Raw genomic sequence first — 19,612 nt, forward strand, 5'->3', positions numbered from 1 at the left:
AAGTGCGAAATGGGTAATTTTAACAATCCACAATGGCGGTACAAACCGTGCCAAGATGTCTTCGAAAGGGAGCAAAAGAAGGAAACTGAAAGGAAAAAAAAAACGAAGGCAAAGTGCAGCAACTACGGTGTGTGGCAGCAAATTACCCAGTAGAAAGTAAGCGCGTTCAAGAGCTGTACACGGCAATTGCTGGAATTTACGAAGACTTTCCTTTCCCAGATGGCAAAACTCACATCGGATGCATGTCTGCTGAAGACCACGCAAGCGTAACCAAAGACACGACTAGGAAGCTTGGTTGTACGCATTATCTCCACACCCCTAAGTACGACTTCTTCATTGTCATCTTTCATGAAGAGTTAGAGACAGATGCATCATTTTTGAGTGTTGTCATACACGAAATGGCACACGGTGAACAAGGTGCAATTTCTACATCTCAACAACCTCACGGTAAATTATTCAAAAAGATTGGAAAACGTCTTATCCAGTGTGTAAAAAGTAAACAGGCCGAATTACCAAAACCTTACAGTAATGTAGAAATAAACGAGGTCACTGTTCTTATGGCAAAGTGTTAAGGGTTTCCCTCCTTTTTAGCATTATCTTGATGTATGTAGTAAAGACATGCTTACTGTTGAGAAGAACAGCAGAATGCCGAAAACGCGGAAAAGTGTACATAGCTGACTCTGAATTGCTTAATTAGCCTTCAGTTGAGAAGAACAGCAGAATAGTGCTGACTCCTGAAGTTTTTTCATTAGCATTCAGTTGAGAAGAACAGCAGAATAATGCTGACTCCTGAAGTGCCTTAATTAGCCTTCAGTTGAGAAGAACAGCAGACTTGATCACACTTTAAAAGCATTGCAATGGTGAGTGACCAAGACCGTCCAACCATTCCGCATGATGAATTATGCTCGCCTGCCATGACTTGCATGTAAGAGGAAAGACATGTTTCACGGGCAAGGAAAAACAAATCGAAAAGTTCAATTTCACATTGTCTTTCTTTCAGGGAAGCAAGACCTCGAAAATGTCGGGAGTCCAAGCGCGTGAAAGTAAGAATATGTTAAAGTTATTTTAGGCAATGCAGCACTAATCAATGTAGTAGTTTAAATTATAGCAATGTTGATTCAACTTTCTGGCACTAAAGTAGAATACAATGCCCCTATTTGTAAGACGCCCCTATTTGTCTGATGCCCCTATTTGTCAGATGGCCCTATTTGTCAGATGCCACTATATGTCAGATGCCCCTATTTGTCAGACGCCCATATTTGTCAGATGCCCCCATATGCCAGATGCACCTATTTGTAAGACGCCCCTATTTGTCACACGCCCCTATATGTCAGACGCCCCTATTTGTCAGATGCACCTATTTGCCAGATGCACCTATTTGCCAGATGCACCTATTTGCCAGATGCACCTATTTGCCAGACACCCCTATTTGTCAGATGCCCCTACTTGTCAGATGCCCCTATTTGTCAGATGCACTATATGTCAGACGCTCCTATATGCCAGATGCACCTATTTGTAAGACGCCCCTATTTGTCAGATGCCCCTATTTGTCAGATGCCCCTATTTGTCAGATGCCCCTATATGTCAGACGCTCCTATATGCCAGATGCACCTATTTGTAAGACGCCCCTATTTGTCAGATGCCCCTATTTGTCAGATGCACCTATTTGTAAGACGCCCCTATATGTCAGACGCCCCTATTTGTCAGATGCCCCTATTTGTCAGATGCCCCTATATGTCAGATGCCCCTATTTGTCAGACGCCCCTATTTTTCAGATGCCCCTATATGTCAGACGCCCCTATTTGTCAGATGTCTCGAATTTTACCTCTCTAAATACGTGTACGTAGACAAAACTTGAGAGCCAGGCATAAGAGATGGTAAATTTATATCTGTTTACAATTCAAACAGAGTATTTTGATGGCAGTGGAGCGTGACATGGAGCTACGATCGCGTTTGTAGAAAAATATATAACTATCTCAAGTTTTTTAGCCTTTTTAGAAGTTGGAGCATTAGGAAATGTGCTTAATTGCAAATGCTCGTTTGTTCAATACAGATAATTGATCGCCTAAATAGCTAAAGTAAGTTCCAGATGTTTAAAATATTTCCGGCCGCCATATTTAGTTGACCATGAAGGTAATCCAACACGGGGTTTCCGTACTGTGGGCTCCGTAAAGTTCTGTGAAAAATTTATACGAATGTCTTAAGTTTGGGAAAACGTAAAGACCTAACACTAAGAAAAATAATGATCTTCTGTATCTATTTCTTGACTTTATCCACTAGTACTGTATTGGTGTTGTATTTATTTTTTTATTGCGTGACATTGAAAACGATCACTATTGTATTTTTCCCGTCATAGATACGATGCAGATTCCTTCGCAATAAAGGCTGCGAAAGAGACCATGCGATAAATTAATCAATTTTGAAAACATGCAGCATTTATGAATTCACCAAAACCTAACAGCCCAGATCCGCACGTGGCTTAAGTTATTTGGATCAATTCTGTAACAATTTGAGAAACAGATCGCCCCATTCAAATTAAAGTTTACTGACCTTGAGTCGCAATACATGTAGGAGACTTCGGCCATTTATGACTCTCTTAAGAATTATGAAATCCTGAAAAATATTCCGAATTTAGAAAGTTTAGGACTTAACAAATACTGACAAAGAAAGCATTCGTTGTAGTGGATCTAGATGGATCTTTCTTCAGTGGATCTAGGTGGATCTTTCTCGACACCTCCATTCTTCGAACCTCAACTCAGCGAACCAATTCATTGTTAGTCTTTTCCTTCCCCCAGAAGTCAAAAGCTGTCGTGTTAACACTTTTATAAGTCCAAAGCTGTCATTTTAAACCTTTTATTGGTAGTGTGACACATTAACCATGCAGAGGTAATGATAAACTTTTGGTATTTTGATATAGCGCCCCTATATGTCAGACGCCCCTATTTGTCAGGTAGCGTTACCAACGCCGTTCGTTTCTGTATCTAGTTTTGAAGTCGCTCTCTGTGAGTCCAAGGTACGTTTCTGCCATGTTGTTGCCTTTGCGTGTTACGGTGGCTTGGTAGATTACAGATGATTGTAGGCAGTTTCCGTCGAGCGGGCATGCGTTCTTTTGCCGGCAGTTACATGACTTTTTGTTGTCGATGGTAGCGGCGGCTGTGTCATCAGTCGGCATAGATGCAGTTAGGATGCGTTTGTTATGGCTGTCGATTATTTGTTTTGTGTTGTTCATGTAGCTGTAGCTGATCTTAATGGTGTTTCGGTTAAAGATCTTTCTTAGTTTGTGATCTTTCGGAAAGTGCTTATCTATTAGGGCGAGGAATTTGTGTCCGATGTTGGTGCTGGTGTTCTTGCTAAAAGGAGGGTTGTACCACAGGATGTTATTACGTTGTCGGTTTCTCCGTTTGCGTGTGTTGGCTGGTTCGTACAGTAGTGTGTAGTGGTATCCACTTTCGTCGAGTGCTTTCTCGTATGGAAGGGCGGCTTGGTCAAAGGATGCTTTGTCGGATGATAGGGACGACAGTAGTTTGTTGATGTCGGCGGGAATGTTCTTAGTGGTGATCGGCGGGTGGTTGCTCTCGCGGTGGACGTATTGCAGTGAAGTGTTCGGCTTTGTAAATGGCTGATAAGTGTTTCGGTTAAGGTTGAATGTGACGTCTAGGAAGTTGATTACTTGTTTGTTAGCTTCTATGGTGATGCGTAGGACTTTACCGAGACGACGGACTAGCCATCACTAACGCCACACCTAGGGACACAGAGAACATCAAGAAAGAGATATGCCGCATCTTTAACAATAACGGACTACGCATCACCATAGAAGCTAACAAACAAGTAATCAACTTCCTAGACGTCACATTCAATATATACACATTATATATATATATGTATATATAGGTTGAATAAACAAAAGAAGATAGGAACTTTTCCCGTAGGAGGTCTTTAATTCAAGTGGACGTTTCGCCCATTCGGGCTTCTTCAACACTAAGAATATCAATACTCGGAATAAAATTTACAAAAAGTGAAAAAGCCTTACATAAGTTACAAAACAATAACTTACAAAGAGAACAAAGAAATAATTTTTTTTTTCCCATAAGATTACATAAGAATTACGTAATAATAAAAATAGCAAAACGCCCGCTAAAAAGCAAATAAAAACAAATAAAATACAGCAGCAAGATGGTGTTAATTGTAGTGAATCCTATTCCTGGAATTAAACTCGCCCCTTTTGTTGAGTCCATGAGATGTGGGGGTGCATAATTGAGCACACCAAAAGGCCTCTCTTGTGAGCAAACGGTCGTGTATATATGTGTATGTGTATGTGTATGTGTATGTGTATGTGTATGTGTATGTGTATGTGTATGTGTATGTGTATGTGTATGTGTATGTGTATGTGTATGTGTATGTGTATGTGTATGTGTATGTGTATGTGTATGTGTATGTGTATGTGTATGTGTATGTGTATGTGTATGTGTATGTGTATGTGTATGTGTATGTGTATGTGTATGTGTATGTGTATGTGTAGATATATATATGGTTTTGCAAATCTCATGCTATCCTTGTGGTGCCATTCTCTCAAGGACAGAAGCAGTTTGCACCAAACGCATGCGCAGATTAGTTAGCCAAAGTCAATCGCTATTGGGTGTTTGCCAGGATTGAAATAGAGAATGGGAACATACTGCTTCTCCTTAGCAGTTTGTTTGTTTCCTCTTCTATGAAAGAGAGCACAAAGTTCATATTCAGCCGAAACTTTCCCGCGTTAGTTACATGTAAAACTAATAAATTTGTGACAAAAGAAACTTCGTTATTATTGCCGCAGACTCCGTGGCACTTACTGAAACCTCCAATTAATTTCATCAGTCGATGAGGCGACTCGCTCACCGATGTGGGATATAATTTCGGTCAAGTAAAGATCTCTACCTTCAGTACTTCTCGTGGAAACGCTCCTCAATTGTATTACTCGATAGCATTGTGTATTAATTTGATGTGGTTTTATTGTTTACACCAACTCGGCTGGAAACAGAATTAGAACGCACTATTCCGTGATTCGACGTGACTATTTGATAATTAGATCAATTCTTGTTTATCCGCGAAATGAAAATTTACGTTTTGAATAAAACAAAATCGTTCCTCTTCGACTTTTCAGCAGATATTTAACTTTTATATTCCATTTATCTCCAGCAGTAAGTTAAAAAAAATACACATCTTTCTTATATTTTCGTGAAAACAAAGGTATCTTGTTGCATACATCAGCGAGGAAAACAAAAGTATCAAATTACAAACGTTGGCGTGAAAAGTAATGCTACAAAATGAACGAAACTCGGGATAAAATACCACAATAAATTTAAAACCGTCTTGGCAAACGGTAATTGTAAGTTATTTTTGGGCAAATCACAAGCATGAAACATACACACGGCTAAGATTATGTCTTATCAAGTTTTCGTCCGCTCATATTCTGCAAAGGGGAAAAGGCCTAGGTGACTACCAAGGGAGAGAACAGCAGGGGTGAGGACCTGTGTGACTACTGCATCAGAGCCGTAAATTACACTGCAATATCTGAGATTGTTTCACTAGTATTGTTAACACCAACGGTGGCAACAGAATAAGAACGTGCTATTCCGTGACTCGACGTGACTATTTGATAATTAAATTAGTAATTGTTTATCGATGATAAGAAAATTTGCCCCTTGAATGAAACAAAATCATTCCTCTTCTTTTTTCATAAGTTATTTAACATTATTTCATTTCTCTCCAGCAGGAAAAAAAGCGAGCAAATCTTCCTTTATATGTTTTCGAGGAAGCAAGGGTATCATGTTACAAACTTTGCGAGGAAAACAAAAGTATCAAGTTACAAATCTTGGCGTTGAAAAAATAACATTATCACGTTTGCTACTTCAATGTATTAATGAATTTAAAATGAACGAAATTCAACGTAAAACACCACAGTAAAATTTAAAAGCCGTCTTGACAAACAGTAATTGTAAGTTATTTTTGGGCCTTGAATGAAAATACGCACATTTGCCTTTGGCAAAGTCAACAAATGTAATCAAATTAAATTGAGCAGCCAATGAAATTTAGCTGCTCCCACGATTATTAAATTCTTTCCAATTAAAGCGTCACTTCTGTAAACGGTATCACAAGGAAAAAACTAGAATAAATAAAATTGTATTATTTCCGTAGGGAAAAGGACATGATGATGATTAAGCGTAATTTTTCGATAAACAATATTAAAGTTTTCCTTGTCTTGGATCACGTCACTCTGACGCGTGATGACGTAGAGGCACGTGATTTAGTTGTTTGCCAATTCCTTGCCATCCGCCATTTTGGAAAGTGGAAGGAGGAGAAGCAAGTGATTACGTTTGTGTTCATCAAAGCTGCAAAGAGTGTTGCAGTGTTCACGTTTACGCTGAACACTGCCTTTCGGAAACTGCGCTCACAAACTAGCGAAACAAACCGCACACACACGCACCACACCGTTAGCAAGGGTCCAACACTAAATCGAAGCCTCGAGTACGTGAGCGCTTGTTTCGGCCGAGCCAGCTTGCTAACTGTACGTAGTATCTGAGCACAAAGCTCTTGCATAAAGCATTTGAAGTTGAATTGAGTTATTGAGAAGTTATACTGTTGGAAAGACTGGTCAGAGACGAATCGAAGGAAGACCTAAGCTGATTTGTGGGGGAAATATTGAAAGGTAAGACTTACCAATTTTATAACTTGCATCAGGCGGTGTTGGACACGACTCGCAAAGCATGCCGGGAGAAATTTTCCCTGAATCTCATTTTCATCTGATCGCTGAACTACAAACATTTCCGCGCGCCGATGGTGATGTGGAAATATAACTCATACGAGGTTCGCTCGCATCCGATGCTGAAAGAAATCTGGAATGACATCCACATGAAATGTTCCGCACGCCAAGTAATAGCTGTAGATGACTTCTGATCGATTTACAAAGCCACCATTTTCAGTGCTAAACAGATGATTTTAGGAATCGAAGCTTCGCGGTTCGTCGAATCTTTACGGTTGAAAGATAAATTATTTCCGTTTCTGGTCTCTTCGAATTCGATCTTAACTTGCCGGAATTGAACCTACCTTCGGCACTATCCTTCTTAGATATCTCGACTTGTGTGTGAAGTGTATCAGTGTATCGCTGGCCAACAACATGGTTGTTGACAGATGTTATGTTTTCGTTCGACGATAAGAGAGCTGAGAAGTAAAACCTACGAAGAAAAGGGTTGAATAATTCGAAATCAAAGCAATGTTTTGTCCTTGAAAACTTGTGTAAAGCTTGATTAATCGAGTTTCGCAAGCTGTAATTCCTGATTAACCAAAAGGAATCATAAATAACTTGCTAATGAGCTATGGCTCTTTCAAAATAACAAAAATGATGTGCAATAAATAGAATTAAAAAATTAGAAGCTTAATGGGAGAAGTAGGGTATGTTTTGCTTTAATGTAAGTGGTAAAAGATAATTGTATTCGTCCCCTGTACCAGATCACACTTCCAGCAAATTCTTGTTCAACTTACAAATCCAAGATTAACTATGTACTGTGTGGATCTCTTTTGTAGACAATGGGATAACACGTTTTTGGTCTTGTTCAACTAGTTCCTTGAATGTGTCTAAAGTAAAAGGTCTCCAAATGACTTTGCCTCAGACATTGCCACTGTCAATATCAATGTTCAAACTGATGAGAGTTTGAGATTTCTCTTCGCCTAGTGCTTAGACATTGGACGTAACTTGTATCTGCTCCAAGTGTCCATTCCTGGGTTCTCAGTACATGTGAGGCCATGTAAATGGGAAATCAGGCTCAGTGGAAAGAAAGCTTGGTTGAGTTACATGAAAACATAGGCACGCAAGGCGTGCAAGAGTTATTTTTTTCTGTGAAGTTTTGGAGATAGAAACATTCATGGTACAGTATGATTTGGTTAATTTGACAAGTTTTTTTGGTTGCGATGTTACATCGGTCATGGTAAGATAGCTAAATAGTAAGCCATAAAATGTTTGACTGAACAAACTACAGTAATCTGACACGTTTCCAGATTAATGTAGATACCATCTTATTTTCTAACAGGCAATTTGATACAACCCGCACTGTGATTGGTGTGACACGCGCACATGCATAACTCCCTCGCTCACCGATCACATAACCCTTCCAGCCCCCAAGAGAAATTTTTGCTCAAAAATACTCAAGTTAATTTAGAGACTTTTTCGCATTTTATACAAGTCGTAAGTTTACCTTTTTACACAGCACAACACAACACAACTTCAACGAAACTAGAAAGAAAGAGAAAAAAAACCTCTGACACGTTGAAAGTCTGATTTAATTAAATGCACTTTAACTTGGTGCCGCGCAGTCTTCAAAGAACATTTGAACAGTTTTCATACTTTTTACCTTTAAAAATATCGGACTGAAATGAATGTCATCGAAATAAAACTATTAAACTGCTACTGCAGAGACGTAAAAACCGTCCAGAAACGAAACCTTTTTTGTTTAACATCCTGGAAACAATAGCCGATAACTTGTCAGCTCTAATTGAATTTACTCCCATATAAAAAACAAACGTGTCAAGTTACCATTTGTTACTAAAGATAGCAAACATCTCGTGGGAAAGAGTGGTGACGATTCGTCAGCTCTAATTGAATTTACTCCCTTGTGAAAAACAAGAGTATCAAATTACACTTTGTAACTAAAAAACAAAAATGTCTCGTTATATTTGCATGCAACATGAACAAAGCAATTGTTACCCGCACTTACTATTGTAAACGTGAGAACTGTTTCAAATCTAAAGTCTCGTCCCGTCTAAAACATGTCCTAAGAACTAGATGCGACGATTCGTGACCTCTAATTGAATTTACTCCTTGTGAAAAACAAAAGTATCAAATTACCTTTGTAACTAAAAATAAAAATATCTCGTTACATTTGCATACTACTAACTCACGAACTGTTTCAAACCTCAAGGCTCATCTCGTTCATTTAACTAAAATCCTCGGCCTAACCAACAGAAAATGTCGAAGTAAACCCAATATATGAATACTTCCTCCTCTTTTATAGAAGAATAAATATGGCCGCTCTGAACCCTATCGGGATCAAATCTTCTCGCATACCATTTACCTTTACAACAAGAAATTTGATTGGCTGTTTATAGTAGATCCAATCTGATTGGTGTGACATACATACATCTCTCACTCACTCACTCACTCACTCACTCACTCACTCACCCATTGACCCGTCCATAACATACCCGACGCGCCGACTAAGAGGTATTTTTTTTTTACAAAAAAATAACTCAATGAATGCTTTGGACAAATAATATACCTCACGCTATTTAAAGTGGTTGCAGCCAAAATTGCAGATGGGAGATGTGAAAAAAAAAAACTGACTTACATTTACTTGCAAATAATAATTCAGTTCCAAAGTATGCTTTTCAAACTGAATATTTGCAAAGTAGTGACAAGCACAACAAAAAAACCAGCAAAATAGCATGAAAACCATATTCTGGAAACAGCGGCCGACATTAAGTTCACTTACAAATTAGTAAACTGGAAGACTGTGAATGATAGGCACAGTCAATTAGCAATGACTGAATTGCTCATGGTCCTGTGTCTTCATTGCATGTCCTCATATCACAACTCTGCTGAAGTTTAAGGTTCAATGTAACTTGTGTAAACTAAAGGGAGCTTTTTACCCAGAACAGTGCTATGCAGGTCATTTGAAATATCTATCAGTTTAAAATTTATTATTTTCTGCAAGTCCTGTGGTCAACAACACAGTGATCATGTACCAATATTAACATTTCCTACATTGGCTGTTAAATATTTTGCCAAAAACAGTCCACAGCACTTCCTCCTGTTGACTCGTAATGACTGTGACCAACAATTCAGAATAATCTAGCATGTAGCTGTATCCTAGATCATCTGTAGTGAGATGTTTTGACTGAGATAACTAAATGGTAACAACATTTTAAAATACGAGCAGATGCACTATATTGAACACTTGCAGTAGCTCTTAAAACTTGGGATTGCCAGGCAGCTTTCTAAGTAGTCACTTGCTTTAGGTTATTATGTATTCTGTTTTGGTTTATTCCATTCTAAATTTGATAACCTAAACAGCAGCATGCTGTAGCTTTCCTTGTTAGATCACTACAGTGTAAGTGGATAAATTTAGTTCTTGGGAAATATAGCAAAGTTAATTCCAAACCCATAGTCTTTTAAAATATCAGCGGGTAATTCAGCATGTGCTTCAAACACATTGGTTCGTTCTGCTCTAGGTGGGTTGACAATTATATGTAACTATACACATGAAACACTTGTTATTAATTTTATTGATGTATAGTCTTCCACTACTACCAACATTCAAAGGAAAACAAGCATAAAGAAGTGGGAGATCAAAAATAATCAGCCATAGATGACTGAACAATAACATCCGATCCAAGAGTAGTAAATTTCTGTTAGAGATAACAATTCAAGACAGGCAGTGATCATGATAGTGAAAATTCATTGTAAATGAGACGATATCTTTAATGGACTAGCATCCAAAGCAGGATCCAAAACTCTTGAACATCGGCCAAACAAACGGATGACATATGCACTACAAAAAAAAAGCAAAAAAACATAACAAGAAAACATTAAGATGTAAAGGGAACAAGCCAAACCACAAAATAACAAGGGTAGAAATCACACAATCACTCCCACGAAATACCGCGAACATATGACAAATCAAGGAAAATGCCCCAACTTCAAGTCCAATTTTGACCGTTAAAACGGCGGGGCCTGCCTGGGCCTGCCGGACTTTTCTTAAAGTTCAACTCTCAAACTAAAGTTTCACACAAAAAAAAATTCACAATACTGATCCCTGTTATCCTGAAAACGACCAAAAGAATATCCATGTCAAGCGCGTGTGGTAAACAAACGTTTTCAACACAGCATGATTTCCATTGACTAGTTCTGATGCAACAATTGCTTACCTGCACTTGAGGCTTGGCATATAACTGGTCTAGATATTACACTAGCAGCTCCTAGAAAAGGTTCATTTGATTCTCATGATGAGTGCAGAAATCGGTCGAGAAACGACAACCTACTCTCAATTCGCAACAAAAAATGTGTCCACCATTGCTCTGGCTGCGATGACTTATGATTGGTCGAATACTGTCACGTGAACCGTGTCCAACACCGCCTGAACTTGCATGATGATTTCTCTGATGCAATATCGGGCCTCTGTGGGTTTGGACGATGTATTTTTAAAAGCCAAAGAATTATCGCATTGTGTAAAAGGGCATTTTTGGTTGACTTTGTTGTTTATGTTTTATCTGGAAGCGATATACCTGCCTGCATTGCAGAGACAAGTACGTTTATGGCAAATCAATTATTTTGCTGGGCTTTGGTTTACTCAAATGTCGCTGTATAGCTTCTACTTTCCGTTGTTAATTAGATTAGCGAACGATGTTGAAACGAACCTTGGACCTCTGTTTTTTATGGAGTCGTCAGAAACAGTTGAAAGTAATCATACTACAATTATCAGTTGAGTAAGGCACGAGGGAAGTTTGGTTACGAAGTTTTGGCCTTTAAATTATGGTGTTGTCACGGGCAACCTACCTCATTTCCGTTGGTAACAATATCAACAGCCGTTGGTCGCCTGTCACGTCGCCTACAATTTTGCGCGCTTTGCTACCAATTGACGTCAGAGGCCGACAAGTTGCCAATGGATACGGAGCCAGTTGCTCCTGACAACAACACGATTTTTACATTAAAACTTGGCGACCAAACTTTCATCCCGCCTTACTCAACTGATAATCATAGTATGTCATCAGAAATCAACCAAACGTGCGATAGTCCATCCATGTTGGTGTTAGCGTTCAGATTGGCTCAGCTGGGATTAAGACCATTAGATGTTGATGGTGCAGGAGATTGTTTCTTTAGAGCAGTTTCACATCAGTTATATGGCACTGCAGCTTATCATTTGGACGTACGTGCAGTTGGTATTGAGCATTTGAGGTATCACCCTGAATCGTTTATTGAAAGCAATATTGAATACTCGTGGTTGGAATATTTAAATAACATGTCTAGACAGGGAACTTGGTGTGACAATCTCATTATACAAGCAGTTGCTAATGCATTAAACTGTACAATTTACATCATTGAAAGCGCTGAGAACTTTGCAGAGAGTAATGTGATAAATCCTGTCTATATGCAAGGAAGACCCAGGGTGCTTTATATAGGTCATATAGATGAAATTCATTACGTTTCAACAACACCAATCGAGAATGAAGAATCAAATGTATATTTACAAAGACATCAGAGTGAAATTTATACTGAAGGTCAAGTATTAGCGAAGCAACCTGAAGAAACTATACTACTAAATGAGAAAAATCAAGCATGTAGCACACAGATGGTCAACCCAATAATCCAAAAATCTCCGGATACGTCTGTTACCAGTGATGTTCTGAAAAAACGTAAAGAATTCATGAGGCAATATATGAAGGAGAAAAGGGCTAATAGGCAATCCAGAGAGGAAGAAAATAAGAAGAAACAACAAAAATGGAAAGAAAATCTTGAAAAGTCACGGGAATGTCAAAGGCAAGCTTCTAACATGTATAAAATGGCAAATCCAGGGAAGGTCAAACAGATGGAGAAACAAACAAAAGCAAAAAGACAAGAATGTAATCTAGAAAAGGTTAAGGAATGCCAAAGACGACGTTTTGTCAAATATAAAGAAGCAAATCCTGAAAAGTCCAACAGATGGAGAAACAAACAAAAGCAAAAAGACGAGAATGTAATCTAGCCAAGGTTAAGGAATGCCAAAGACGACATTTTGTCAAATATCAAGAAGCAAATCCTGAAAAAGTCAAACAGATGGACATAAAAACAAAAACAAAACTACGAGAAAATAATCTAGAAGGAGTAAGAAAACGTCAAAGAAAAGATTTTACGTATAAACAGGCAAATCCAGAAAAAGTTCAACTTACCTACAAAAGAAACAGAGCTCGCCTTCAAAATATAATGGGTAATTCACAGAATGGAATTATTTATGTTCAAGGCAAGAGTCAGAATTCTAAACAGGAAGGGAAAAAGGCAAAAGAATTTGAAGTCAAAAATAAATTCCTACAAGAGACTGCCAAGCCTAAATGAAAAAGAAATGATTATTTAAAGGAGGAAACTAAGGAACAAAGTTGCCACAATAAAGAATGTTTCCATGACTTAACTATGTCGGAACTGACTAAAATGTTTCACAAGAATATCAAATGTGGTCCAGAATATATCTGTACTTCCTGTGATCAGTTATGGTACAGATCATCTGTGAAAAAATGTAATCCAGACCTTTACAAAATGTGCCCACAAAACATTCTTACATTATGCCTGACTGGAGTCAAGAGTATAAGTGATACCGAGTGGATTTGTTCTACATATCACTCTAACCTTAAAGAAGGTAAATTACCAAGTTGCGCAAAAGCCAATAAAATGACATTTCCTGACAAACCAGAAGTACTAAATTTGACTGTTCTTGAAGAAAGGCTCATATCACCACGTATACCATTTATGCAGGTTAGGGAATTACCTGCTGGTGGTCAATTGAGTATTCATGGGAATGTTGTCAACGTACCAGCTGATGTCAACTCGACTGTAAATGTTCTCCCTAGGCCAGTAAATGAATCCCAGACAATTCCAATCAAACTAAAAAGATGTCTTAGTTACAAACATTACTTTCAATTTCAGAGCATCAGACCTTGCAAAGTGTCAGAAGCTGCAAAATATTTAGTTCGGACGAGCAAATTATTTCAGAATGAAGGTGTACAAGTTTCTGACAATTGGTTGAATACACTTAATGAAATGATGGGGAGATGTCACATTTTCTTGAGGGGCAGCATGTGAAAAGCTCAAATACAGTTGAAGATGTGTATGAGAAAGATACGATCCAGGGTGAACAGAATATGTTTTTAGAGACTGCTAATGACAACAGTGACAATGACAGCGATGATGACTGGTGTGAAGAAACAGTACGTCCATCAGGAATTATGGACACTTTGCTACAAGAACCAGACATGACTGAACATGGGGATAACATAATGAGCTTTGCACCAGCTGAAGGCAACAGACCTTTAGGAATATTTATTGATAAAGATTCAGAATTTTTGTCATTTCCCTCAATATTTTGTGGAAAACGAAGAGCTGATAATAGTGAAAGATTAGTTCCTGTGCATTACAGTACAATCTGTAAGTGGGAGTTGCAAAGTCAAGATAGAAGAGTAGCACAGAGCGTCCCCAACATATAAGCTGAAGAAATTAAGCAAATTCAAGGCAGTGCATCACTTTCTCTTTGCAAGTGCAAAAGAAAGGGTAAAAGGTATACAGCCAGCGATTTGAAATCAGCTGGTTCTTGGGAAAAGTTGATACACCTTGATGAGGGCTTCAGAGTATTTAGAAATCTAAGGGGGTCCCCTCGTTACTTTGAGAGATGCAAAAAGGACTTGTTTGCAATGATTCGTCAGCTTGGTAAGCCTACATGGTTCTGTTCATTTTCAGCAGCAGAGACAAGATGGGCACATTTGCTTACGATATTAGGGCGGCTTGTTGATAAGAAAAATTACACTGACGACGAAATCCAAGTAATGACATGGCAAAAGAAATCAGACTTAATTAAAAGTGATCCTGTCACTTGTGCTAGGAACTTTGAACACATGGTTCAATTGTTACTTTGTGACATTTTGAAAAGTACACTGAAGCCTATTGGTGAAATAGTTGACTCCTTCTATAGAGTTGAATCCCAACAACGTGGTTCTCCACACATACATTCTTTATTCTGGGTGAAAGATGCTCCTCAATATGGAAAAAATTCAAATGAAGATATTGCTAAATTTGTTGATAGGTATGTTGCATGTAAGGTTGACTCAGGAGAACTGGGTGATTTAGTTAATTTACAAAGACACCAGCACTCAAAAACATGCAAAAAACAGGGTCATAAGATTTGCAGATTCAATTTTCCATTACCACCAATGCCAAGAACAATGATTTTAGAACCTCTCGCTGCAAACACTTTTAATGAGAATGAGAAGGATTTAGTGAAGAAAAATTACAACAAAATAAACAAACTATTAGACAATTTAAAATACAATGATAAAATGAACTTTGAAGAATTTCTCATAAAACTGGGTTTCACAGAGCAACAATATATCATGGCTGTGAGATATTCACTAAAGCGTGACACACTTCTGCTAAAAAGATCTCCATCTGAAATGAGAATTGATAGTTACAACTCGGATTTGTTGAAAGCCTGGCAAACCAACATGGATATACAGTATATCTTGGATCCTTGTGCTTGTGCTGTTTATATTTTGTCATATATTACTAAAGGACAAAGAGGAATGAGCAAATTACTAAGAAAAGCATCAGAAGAAGCAAGCTCTGGTAATAAAGACATCATAAACAAAGTCAGACACATTGGAAACAAATTTCTAGATGCTGTTGAGGTCAGTGCACAAGAAGCAGTGTATTTGGTTTTGCAGATGCCTTTAAGAAGGTCATCTCGGAAATTCCAGTTTATTAACACGTCCAATCCAGAAGAAAGAACATTCCTTTTAAAAACAATGGATAAGCTTCAAGAACTACCAGATAGCTCTGAGGATATTGAGTCAGTTAACTTGATCAAAAGATACCAAAGGAGACCAAAAACATTAGCAGAATTATGTCTAGCTGATTTTGCAGCATGGTATAACTGTGACAAGCAAAGTAAAAGGCAGGTAGAATATATGGGTCAGGTTAAAACATTTCTTTCTGATGACTACTTGCCTGAAATTGATTTTAGTGATAATGTTGATGATGATCTCACCAATGATAAAACAGAAATGTGTGAAGAATATGACCTAAAAGGTGGATTGAAACTGGTGAAAAGACAAAAATCTAGAATTATTCGTTCAGTAAGATTTAACAAAAACAAGGACCCTGAGAATTATAGCAGAGAACAGTTAATGCTGTACACTCCTTGGAGGAATGAAAACAAGGATCTTATCCAAGACTGTGAAACTTTCCAAGAAAGATTTGAACAACTCAAGAACACAATAGCCCACAACAAACGGCAATATGATTACCAGCAGAAGTGCTTGATGATGCAATAGAAAATGTTGAACTGGAAGAATTTGTGGATGTGGCCCCAAATAGACAACATAGAGATGAACAAGACCAAGAGATAGGGACAAAACCAAGTCCATTATTTGGATGCTTTGATCCAGGCACAAATAAACAGCACAACCAATATGAATTAATGGATGATATCGGTATCTTTCCAAGAACCAATGATGATGAAGATCTTGTAGTAAAACGCATGACTGATGATGATTTTAGAAAACTTGTTCGTTCACTTAACGTGAAGCAAATGGAATTTTCCTATCATGTCTTGAATTCCATCAAAACTAGTGATGAAGCACTTCAACTTTTTTAAGTGGTGGGGCTGGCGTTGGCAAAACTACAGTTACTAATGCTTTATATGAAGCTTTGATCAGATATTTGAATAGTATACCAGGTGAAAACCCTGACGACATTAAAGTACTTAAAGTAGCACCAACAGGAAAAGCAGCATTTAATATAAGTGGTAACACTCTTCACTCTGCTTTTAAAGTACACGCTAACCGAGGTTTTGGGTATTGCACACTTGATAGAGACAGACTTAACACTATCAGAGCATAGCTGAGGAAACTTGAGGTTATTTTTATTGACGAGATTAGTATGATAGGCAGTGGCATGTTCACGTTCTTGAATTTACGCTTACAGCAGATCATGGGCACAACAAAACCCTTTGGAGGAGTTAATTTGATAACTGTTGGTGACCTGTTTCAGTTAAAGCCAGTTTTTGACAAATGGATTTTTGAGAATTCAAAAGATGCCTATAGTTCATTAGCCACAAATATTTGGCAAAAACATTTTAAAATGTATGAATTGTCAGAAATTATGAGACAGAAGTATGACAGAATTTGCAGAGCTTTGAAATCACCTAAGAGAAGGAAAACACAGAGAACAAGATATTGAGGTCCTAAAAGGAAGGATTTTAAAAGTAAAGCCAGGTGAAAGTGATTATCCCATGAACATCACTCACTTGGTTAGTACTAACCAAGCAGTAGATGGTCACAATGTTAAAATATTTAACAACTCCAAAAACCAAAAAGTAAACATTTGTGCAGTTGACATTTTAATTGAAGATCTATCCGATTAACTAAAAGAGAAAATGAAACAAAAAATCCCAAATGATCCAACCAAAACCATGGGATTATTTTCTGTTTACTCTGTCCATGTTGCAGCAAAGTATGACCTAACAACAAATGTGTCTGTCCTTGATGGTATGACCAATGGAGCAGAATATACAGTTGAAAAAATTGACTACAGAGTACCTGACTCTACTACACCAAGTACTACATGGGTAATGTTTAAGGATCCTAACATTGGTCATTATTGGCGAAGAGAGTATTTACATTTGTATAATGTACAAATACAGAGCACTTGGACACCCATAGTGGAAATCACAAGACAAGTTAGATTGTACAAAAGAAATCAAGTTCAAGTTCTTTGTAGACAATTCCCTTTACGACCAGCTGCAGCCAAAACAATACATTGTTGTCAAGGTGACACACTTGATGCAGCAGTTGTTGATTTACCAGCTTCAACAAGAGAACATATGCATTATGTTGGTCTGAGCAGACTGCAGAATATTTCAGGATTGCATATCTTAAATTCAAATGAGTAAAAGATAGCAGGTAGCAAGAAAGTTGCAGCTGAAATGTCTAGACTAAGGTCAGAAGCTTCTCTAAAACCATGCATTCCCTTTCTTTATGAAACACCAAGTAACGAAAACAACTTGAAAATTTTGTTTCAAAATGTAAGATCCTTGCATCTCCATATTGAAGATGTAGCATGTGATTATAGTGTACAAGCAGCACATGTGAATATATTCGTTGAGACAGCATTATATTCAAGGGACATTGATGAAGCATATGACATGACTAATTTTCGCCTCTACAGAAATGATTGTGATCCACAGAATACTACTTGAACAACATATGGAACAGCTGTGTATATCGGAAATGATGTAGAGTGCACCTGTGACCCCTATAGATGGAACTACAACAATACAGAAATGACTGTTGCTATAATCAATTTACCGGGATGTATCAATGTATATATTGTTGGGATATATCGCTCAAAATCAAAAGTTCCATTTTCTAAATTAATTGAAGCTTTGGAACACTTACATCGGACTATTCTTTGTGAGCCACAGACTCCTGTCATAATTTTAGGAGACTTTAATGTCAATTTTATGGAAACTACCTCTGAACAGAAAGCTCTTGTGGGATATATGATCAAGCAAAAGGGTTACACTCAGCTGATAAAACAGTTCACAACAGATTATAAAACTCAGATAGACCACATATACACTAATATTCCACATCAAGTTCAAAGTTCTGGTACATTAGAATCATATTATAGTGATCATAAACCCATTTTTGTCTGTCTAAATCTAAGCAGCTAGAGCACATCGTTTTCTATTGTTGGTTATTGTGTCAGGATTTATAGGAATGATTATATTATTGGCTGTAACTCTGTTTTCTTTTTTGGTTTTCTTGAGCACAAGTTTCTTATTTTCTTATTTGGGGTTGATTTTTAATAGCATTGACCACATGTATACCCATGTAATTTAAAGATATACATAAGAAAAGTAAAGGTTGTAGGGGAGGAAAATACAAGATGAACAGAATAGAATGTGTTATTTCTTATTGGAGACAACGATAATGAAAATGACCTCACTCTCAAGAGTGACGTCACTGTGCGCTGTGGTAAGGTAGTGACGGGTCACTACCTGGAGTCAACATGCAGGGCATTACAGTTAAATGTTTTGGAGGGGTTGGGTAATTATTTGAACTTCAATTAAGTTAGATATTAGGGCAGCATAAAATATTTTTTTTCTGAAATGTCAACTTGAAACAATGTCCTAATCAATTGTTTCTGTTATTCATTATTTTGTAGACTGCTGTTTGAGTGAAATATGTCTGAAGTTTCATGATTTCCCTACCAAATGATCTCAGTGGACTCTTAATGCATTGCCAAGACACCGAACGCACAGTGGATACAACCCTTCATTGTACCTTCTAATTCAAGACCTTCAAGAACAGTAATTGCACAGTTAAGTTTGTACATGATTGTATATGTTCCACACATGCATGCCCCATGACAACATGTTATGGTATGCAGCAGCTGTGAAACCAACAATGGATGTTACTCTAAATATGCTGCTAAAGACACCTTCCGGAAACCATTTGCCATAGTCTACATTTCTATTACTAAAGAAGAATTCCAAAAACGATTATGGATGTCACGTTAAATATGCTGTTCAAGTCATCTGCAAAAACATCTGTGCAAATCAACTCTGCTGTGTCTCAAACCTAGAAAGACCATGAATGGAACTCTGAATATACATGTATATCTACCAGTATGGAAAGTCAGTTGGGTGGTCTTCTTAATCAGTAAAAAGACACTAAAGAGCTTACTCGATCAAAAACAGTACCTAGGCATATTACACACTGTTAGCTGTACATGTGGTACACAAAATGGAAATCAAAAGAACAGACATCAGCTAACCAAGTT

At 37.7% G+C, this 19,612-nt stretch overlaps 1 pseudogene; it reads left to right on the forward strand.

Moving 5' to 3' along the window:
• The first annotated feature begins 14,463 nt into the window (after positions 1 to 14,463).
• On the forward strand, positions 14,464 to 18,973 carry LOC145485075 (uncharacterized; annotated as a pseudogene).
• Positions 18,974 to 19,612: the final 639 nt, after the last annotated feature.

This window comes from Orbicella franksi, chromosome 4, assembly GCF_964199315.1.
Source record: "Orbicella franksi chromosome 4, jaOrbFran1.1, whole genome shotgun sequence".
Lineage (NCBI taxonomy): Eukaryota > Metazoa > Cnidaria > Anthozoa > Scleractinia > Merulinidae > Orbicella > Orbicella franksi.